The 8,326-nt window shown below is 39.3% G+C and overlaps 1 pseudogene; it reads left to right on the top strand.

Moving 5' to 3' along the window:
* Positions 1-1,474, top strand: part of LOC102248099 — a 3,038-nt pseudogene extending 1,564 nt beyond the window's left edge.
* Positions 1,475-8,326: the final 6,852 nt, after the last annotated feature.

The raw sequence follows: 8,326 nt of genomic DNA, 5'->3' as shown, positions 1-8,326 counted from the left end.
CTTTTTCCCCCCCCCCCCCCCTCCATAACTAGACCACGTTTCTCTGTAAAGGAGTCCTTCCTGGGGACTTGGAGAAAGGCCTGGGAGGGAGGAAGACTCCCTGCCTGGGGGGACAGGACAGGAGCACTAGGAGAGCCCGCCTTCCCTGGAGCCCTCCCAGCCCGTCCCAGTCACCCCAGCACCAGGGCCTGGACCTCCATGTGTGTGCTCTGGGCATGGCCACCCCATCCCCATTCTTCCCAAACCCAGCTGCGCCCTTCCTGACACAGTGAGCGCCTCTGCCTGTGAGCCCTGCCTCCCCACCCGCCCTCCTTTGCTGCAGAATAAACAGGAGTCACTAGCACTGTTGTCAGTCCTCCGGGGATTTTAACCAAAAAGTATAGGACTAAGTCACACTCAGGGTTAATCCGCTGAGGTGGGTGGAGGGATTCCTGTAAGAGGTGTGCCTCCCCCAGGTTCGCTGAGGTAGGTATGACCTGCCCTGGGACAAGTTCGGATCAACTAACTGAGCCTTGTCACTCACCTGGAGGCCCCACAGAGGTCCATGCTGTTGGGAGTTTATGGCCCAGAGTAGCTTCCTGAGGCCTTCACTTCATGACAGCCTGTCCTGACTCAATAGGACTTGCATCCCTGTTTTAAATGCAAATAAAGACCGTAGCTAATTTCTGTGCCTCTAGAATGAAGAAAGGTGTAGAAGAGCGGAGCGGCAGGAGAGTATGAAAATGACTGAACTGCACAATCAGGAACACAGCGAGGGAGATGCAGCTTCGCCATGGCAACGAATGCCTTTGCTGACACGGTGCGTGTGGCATCAGAGGCTCCGCTTTCTGTGTTTCTTCTCCTAGTATGTCAGCAAAAAGAATCTTGCTTTGCAACACTCTATTTCCTTTTCCTTAAACACCAACGAAGAATTCAGGAGGATGGTAAATGGCTTTCAAAACCAGGACCCCGGGAGGGGGAAGCGATCCGGACCTCACGTGGCTGTGGATTGGAGAGAGAAAGGCCGAGCGGCTCCTGTGCAGTCAGGTATGATGGTGTCCAGCAGGTCGCGCCAAGAGTAAAGCCAAAAACGAACGTGTGGCCTTTTTATGTAGAAAATATAACAATATGCAGGTTTCTATTTTAAAAAGAATTTTCAGATACAGGGGCTATTGTCAGTCTTGCTATTTGTATGGTAGACTGAGAGCTTTTGAATTTTGTTTTCAGGGTCAGTGTGGTTCTTGTTGGGCTTTTAGTGCAACTGGTTCCCTTGAAGGACAGATGTTCCGGAAAACTGGCAAACTCGTCTCTCTGAGTGAGCAGAACCTGGTGGACTGCTCTCGCGCTCAGGGCAATGAGGGCTGCAGGGGTGGCCTCATGGATAATGCCTTCCAGTACGTCAAGGACAACAAAGGCCTGGACACAGGAATCCTATCCATATCTCGCAAAGATAAAAGGTGCTTGTTATCCTGTTATCATTCCAGCTCTACTTTAGAAATTCAACACTTTAGGGAACAATCCATTTCTGCAAACTCTATTAGCTTTGCACAGTTCTCCGTTAATGTGATTAAGATAGTTTTTCTATTACCATGTTACATGGAGATGTACTTACCATTCTACATATAGTATAAATTTCTCCATGTATCTTATGAGCAGATACATGTAGTGCCTTACTGAGTAGACACACCAGCTTGGTTTTCAGTTTCAAAACAACCAATAGCATGTCTCCTCCTGAGATGCTTTATAACAAACTTTTTAAAATTTTTTATTGCTTAAAGTATTACATATGTCTCCTTTTCCCCCATTGACCTCTCCCCAGCCGCTCCCACACCCCCACCCCAGCACATGCCCTCACCCCCTTACTGTCTGTGTCCATTGGTTTTGCTTATACTCATGAATACAAGTCCTTTGGTCTCTTACCCCTCCTACTCACCTTCCCTCTGAGGTTTGATGGTCTGTTTGACGCTTCTATGTCTCTGGATCTATTTTTGTTCATCAGTTTATGTTCATTATATTCCACATATGAGTGAGATCATGTGCTATTTACCTTTCTTTGACTGGCTTATTTTGCTTAGCATAATGTTCATCAGGTACATCCATGCTGTTGCAAATGGTAAGAGTTCTTTCTTGTTTACAGCAGAGTGGTAATCCATTGTGTAGATGTACCATAGTTTTTTAATCCACTCATCTGCTGATGGACACTTAGGCTGTTTCCAAATCTTAGCTATGGTGAATTGTGCTGCTATGAACATAGGGGTGCATATGTCCTTTCTGATTGGTGTTTCTGATTTCTTGGGATATATTCCTAGAAGTGGGATTACTGGGTCAAATGGGAGTTCCATTTTTAATTTTGTGAGGAAACTCCATACTGTTTTCCACTTTATAACAAACTTGACTTGAAAACTATTAAGCTGCAAACTGTCTTGACCTCCTGTTACCAGGCAAGTGAGTGGTAGTAATCAAGATCTTCCCCTTTAACTTTGAAAGAATGGAGTCTGCAGCTGTAGGCCTGAGAATTCTGCTGCAAATGACCCTGACTTCATAAATATTCATAAGCAAGAGAGGTTCCTTATGAAGGAAATGGCAACTGTGGGCTCATCTCTGTCACTATGGGTGCAGGTCAGGATAGCTTTCAGTTCTACAGAGAAGGTAAGCATTTGTCTTTGTATAAATTTAGGCAGAATAACTGCAAAACATCCATGACATAAAACAAGACTGACTCTTTCTTCAGCATGTAGATTTCAATGTAGACTTCCTCGGTGTGTGGATTTAACATAGTTGTTCATTCTGTACATGTGATGTTTGTGCCTGATGTTTCTATTTGATATGACTTGACCCATAGCTCCATGATGTCAAGTACTTCATAAATATGTTTAAGCGGCTCTATAATTTGATTGGTATAGCAATGCTTTACTTTTTGTCTAATTGTTAGACCTTTCAAATTTTCCAAATAATTTTACTCTGTAATTAAATTAAAAAGACCTCTTGGATCCAGTACGTTTGTGTTCTCTGCTGTTTTCTTAGAGGAGTAGAATGATAGTGTTTCAACTGGTGGTCTGTTATGCCTCTTGATAAGTTGTTTACAAAGATGTATTTCTGATATATTACATAAGGGCTTAGATCTCTAACCTAAGGAAAAATATTTTGGTTTTATTTTTTATATTTAAACCTTTATTGTTGAGAGTGTTACACATGTGCCCTTTTTTCTCCCCATTTTCCCTTCCAACCCGGTTCCTGCCCTGCCCCAGCTCTTCACCACCTTATTGTCTGTGTTCATAAGTAATGCATATATGCATATAAGTTCTTTGGTTAATCTCTTCCCACTCCATTACCTCCTTTCCCTCTGAGATTTGTCAGTCTGTGCCATGTTCCCATGCCTCTGGTTCTACTTTATTCATCAGTTTATTTTGTTCACTAGATTCCTTGTTAGTTTATTTTGATTTTTAGACTCAATTGTTGATAGGTATGTATTTATTGCCATTTTATTGTTCATATTTTTTATCTTTTTTCCTCTCCTTTTTCTTCTTCTTCTTTTTTTAAAGAATACCCTTCAACATTTCATGTAATGCTGTTTTGGTGGTGATGAACTCCTTTAGCTTTTTCTTGTCTGTGAAGCTCTTTATCTGACCTTCAGTCCTAGATGATAGCTTTGCTGAGTAGAGTAATCTTGGTTGTAGGTCCTTGCTGTTCATCACTTTGACTATTTCTTGCCACGCCATTTCTGGCCTATATAGTTTCTGTTGATAAATCAGCTGACAATCCTATGGGCACTCCCTTGTAGGTAACTAACTGCTTTTCTCTTACTGCTTTTTAATAAAATTTTTACTTATCAAACTGACTGGGATGACATTGATAAACATGAATATATAGGCTTCAGGTGTGGGTTTCTATGTTATAAGATCTGTATATTGCATCATGTGTCCACCAGCCAGAGTCAAATCTCCTGTCACCTTATATTAGGACCTCCTTCAACTCCCACCCCTTTCCCCTTGGCAACCACCACACTGCTGTTTGTGTTCATGAGTTTCAGTTTTATATCCCACATGTGCATAAAATCATATGGTTTTTAGCTTTTTCTGACTTAGTTCACTTAGCATAATGTTCTCAAGGTCCATCCATGCTGTTGCAAATGGTGCTATTTCATCCTTCCTTATGGCTGAGTACTATTCCATTTTGTATATGTACCACATCTTCTTTATCCAGTCCTCTATCGCAGGACACTTTGGTTGTTTCCATGTCTTGGCCACTGTGAAGAATGCTGCAATGAACATAGGGGTGCATATATCTTTGTTGAAACATTATTTTGAGTTTTTCAGATATATACCCAGGAGTGGGATGGCTGGGTCTTATAGTAGCTCTATTCTTAATTTTTTGACTGCTTTCCATAGCGGCTGTACCAGTCTACATTCCCACCAGCAGTGAATGAGGGTTCCCTTTTCCCCACAACCTCTCCAACACTTGTTATTACTTGTCTTGTTGCTAATGGCCACTCTAACAGATGTAACGTGGTATCTCATTGTAGTTTTGATTTGCATTTTCTTAATTGTCAGTGAGGTTGAACATCTTTTCATATATCTATTGGTTGTTCACATGTCTTCTATCCACTTTTTGATTGGGTTGTTTGTTTGGTGTTGAGTTTTACGAGGTCTTTATATATTTTGGAAATTAAACCTTTGTCAGAGCTACTGTTTGCAAATATCTCCCATCTGGTTGGTTGCCTCTTTGTTTTGTTGTCAGTTTCTTTTGCTTTGCAGAAGCTTTTATTTGATATAGTCCCATTCATTTATTGTTGCTTTTACTTCCCTTACCTTTGGAGTCAAGTTCATAAAATGTTCTCTACGACCCAGGTCCATAAATTTGATACCCATATTTTCTTCTATGTTACTTATTATTTTGGGTCTTATATTTAGATCTTTGATCCATTTTGAATTATTATTTTTGTACATGGGGACAAACTGTAATCCAGTTTCAGTCGTTTGCATGTGGCTTTCCGGTTTTCTCAGCACCATTTATTGAAGGGACTATCTTTACTCCATTGTGCAATTCTGGCTCTTTTGTTGAAAATTATCTGTCTATATACATGTGGTTTTATAGCTGGGCTCTCTATTCTGTTCCATTGATCTGTATGTCTGTTTCTTTGCCACTGCCATGCTGTTTTGATTATTGTAGCTCTGTAGTATAATTTGAAGTCAGGTGGCAGGATACCTCCAGCTTGGTTCTTTTTTCTCAGGTTGGCTTTGGCTACTCAGGATTTTGTGTGGTTCCATACAAATCTGATGATTTCTCATTCTATTTAAAAAATGACAGGGATTTTGATGGGGATTGTATTAAATCTGTATGTTGCTTTCAATAATATGGCTATTTTAACTATATTGATTCTTCCAATCCATGAACACCGGATATTTTTTCATTTTGTTGTGTCTTTTTCAATCTCTTTTAATAATCCTTTGTAATTTTTAGTATATAGGTCTTTCTTGTTCTTTGTTAAGTTTATTGCTAGGTATTTTTATTTTATTTATTTATTATTAGTATTTTTAAAATATATTTTTATTGATTTCAGAGAGGAAGGCAAAGGGAGAGAGAGATAGAAACATCGACGATGAGAGGGAATCATTGATTGGCTGCTTCCTGCATGCCCCCTATTGGGGATCAAGCCTGCAATCCAGGCATGCACCCTTGATCATAATCAAACCCGGGACCCTTCATTCTGTAGGCCGATGCTCTATCCAGTGAGCCAAACCAGCTAGGGCTATTGCTAGGTATTTTTAAAAAATATATATTTTTATTTATTTCAGAGAGGAAGGGAGAAGGAGAGAGAGATAGAAACATAAATGATGAGAGAGAATCATCTATCTGGTGCTTCCTTACATGCCCCACACTGGGGATTAAGCCCGCAACCTGGGCATGTGCCCTGACTGGGAATCGAACCCCTACCTCCTGGTCCATAGGTAGATGCTCAATCACTAAGCCACATGCAGCTGGGCTAGTCCTAGGTACTTTAGTCTTTTGGTTGCAATTGCAAAAATAATTGTGTGTGTTTTTTTCATTTCTTTTTCTGAAGTTTTGTTACTATACAGGAAGACAATGTTGCACATTGATTTTGTATCCTGCAACTTGACTGTATTTGCTTATTGTTTCTAATAATTTTTTGGTGGAGTCTTTGGGATTTTCTAATTACAAAATCATGTCATCCGCAAAAAGTGACAGTTTGACTTCTTCCTTCCCTGTTTGGATGCCTTTTATTTCTTTCTCTTGCCTTATTGCTCTGGCTAGGACTCCCAGCACTATGTTGAATAAGAGTGGTAAGAATGGACATTTTTGTCTTGTTTTTGATCTTAGAAGAAAGGCTTTCATTTTTTCTCCACTGAGTATGATAATAGCTGTGGGTTTATCATATATGGCCTTTATGTTGAAGTACTTTCCTTGTATTCCTCTTTTATTGAGTGTTTTAATCACAAATGGATGTTGTATCTTAGCAAGTGCTTTTTCTGCATCTATTGATAAGATCATATTATTTTTATCCTTTCTTTTATTAATGTGGTGTATTACACTGATTGATTTGTGTATGTTGAACCATCCTTGTGCCCCTGGAATGAACCCCATTTGATCATGATGTATTATTTTTTTGATGTACTGTTCTATTTGATTTGCTCATATTTTGTTTAGGATTTTTTGCATCTGCATTCATCAGAGATGAATGTGTTATGTTTGCCAGGTTTTGGTATTAGGGTTATATTGGCCTCATAGACTATGTTAGAAAATATTGCCTCTTTTTCAATTTTTTGGGAGAGTTTGAGAAGGATAGGTTTTAAATCTTCTTTGAACGTTAGGTAGAATTCACTGGATTTTTGTTTTGGGGGAGGATTTTGATGGTTGTTTCAATCTCCTCACTGCTGACCCGTCTATTTAGATTTTCCAGTTCTTCATGACTTAGTCTAGAAGGTTATATATTTCTAGGAACTTATCCATTTCTTCTAGGTTATTGAATTTGATGGCATGTAGTCTTTCATAATATTCTAGTATGATCCTTGCTATAACTGTGATGTCTGATGTCTGTGGTGTCTTCTCTATCATTTCTGATTTTGTTTAAATGGGTCTTTTCCCTTTTTTTCTCAGTGAGTCTATTCAGGAGTTTCTCAATTTTATTCATCTTTTCAAAGGACCAGCTCTTTGTTTTATTGATTTTTTTGTGTAGTTTTTTCCCCCTCTATTTTATTTAATTCTGCTATATTTTTTTATTTTTTCCTTTCTTCTGCTGACTTTGGGTTGCTTATGTTCTTCGTTTCTCTAGTACTTTAAGATGTGATGTCAGGTTTTCTACGGATGATTTTTCTTGTTTCTTGAGATAGGCCTGTGATGATATAAACTTCCCTCTAAATACTGCTTTCAATGCATCCAAGAGGGTTTGATATATTGTATTGTCATCCTCATTTGTTTCTATATATCTTTTGATCTCACCTTTTATTTCTTTTTTGACCCAGTCATTTCTATTTGAGAATGTTCCATGTGCCCTGGAGAAGAATGTATAATCTGGTGTTCTGGGATGAAAGGTTCTGTAAATGTCAATTATGTCCATTTGGTCTAGTGTTTCATTTATTGTCTTTATTGATTTTCTGTTTGGTTGACCTGTCTAAAGCTGTCAATGGAGGATTAAGGTCTCCAACTATGACTGTGTTTTTATCTGTTTCTCCCTTAGTTCTGTGAGTAGTTGTTTATATATTTCGGTGCTCCCTGTTGGGTGCATATATATTAAGAAGTATCATGTTTTATTTTTTTTAATCTTTATTGTTGAAATATTACATAGACCCTCTTTTCCCCCCATAAATCTCTTCTAGCCCACTCCCATCCCCCCCAAGGCCCTCACCACCCCATTGTGTGTGTCCCCAGGTTATACATATATGCACATAAATTCATTGGCTGATCTCTTCCCACCCACTCTCCCCTGCCTTCCCTCTGAGGTTCAACAGTCTGTTCATGCTTCTATGACTCTGGGTCTATTTTTGATCATCTGTTTGTTTGGTTCATTAGATTCCACATATGAGTGAGATCATGTGATACTTATCTTTCTCTGACTGACTTCATTTGCTCAGCATAATACTCTCCAGGTCCATCCTTTTTGTTGCAAATGGTAAGAATCTTTCTTTTTTATTGCTGTGTAGGATTCCATTGTGTAACTGTATCATAGTTTTTTTATCCACTCATCTGCTGATGAGCACTTGGGCTGTTTCCAAGTCTTAGCTATTATAAATTATGCTGTTATGAACATAGGGGTGAATATATCCTTTCTGATTGGTGTTTTAGGATTCTTAGGTTATATTTCTAGAAGTGGGATGACTGGGTCAAATGG

This window comes from Myotis brandtii, unplaced genomic scaffold, assembly GCF_000412655.1.
Source record: "Myotis brandtii unplaced genomic scaffold, ASM41265v1 scaffold1603, whole genome shotgun sequence".
NCBI classification, from domain to species: Eukaryota; Metazoa; Chordata; class Mammalia; order Chiroptera; family Vespertilionidae; genus Myotis; species Myotis brandtii.
This window is presented reverse-complemented; position numbering and strand designations above follow the sequence as displayed.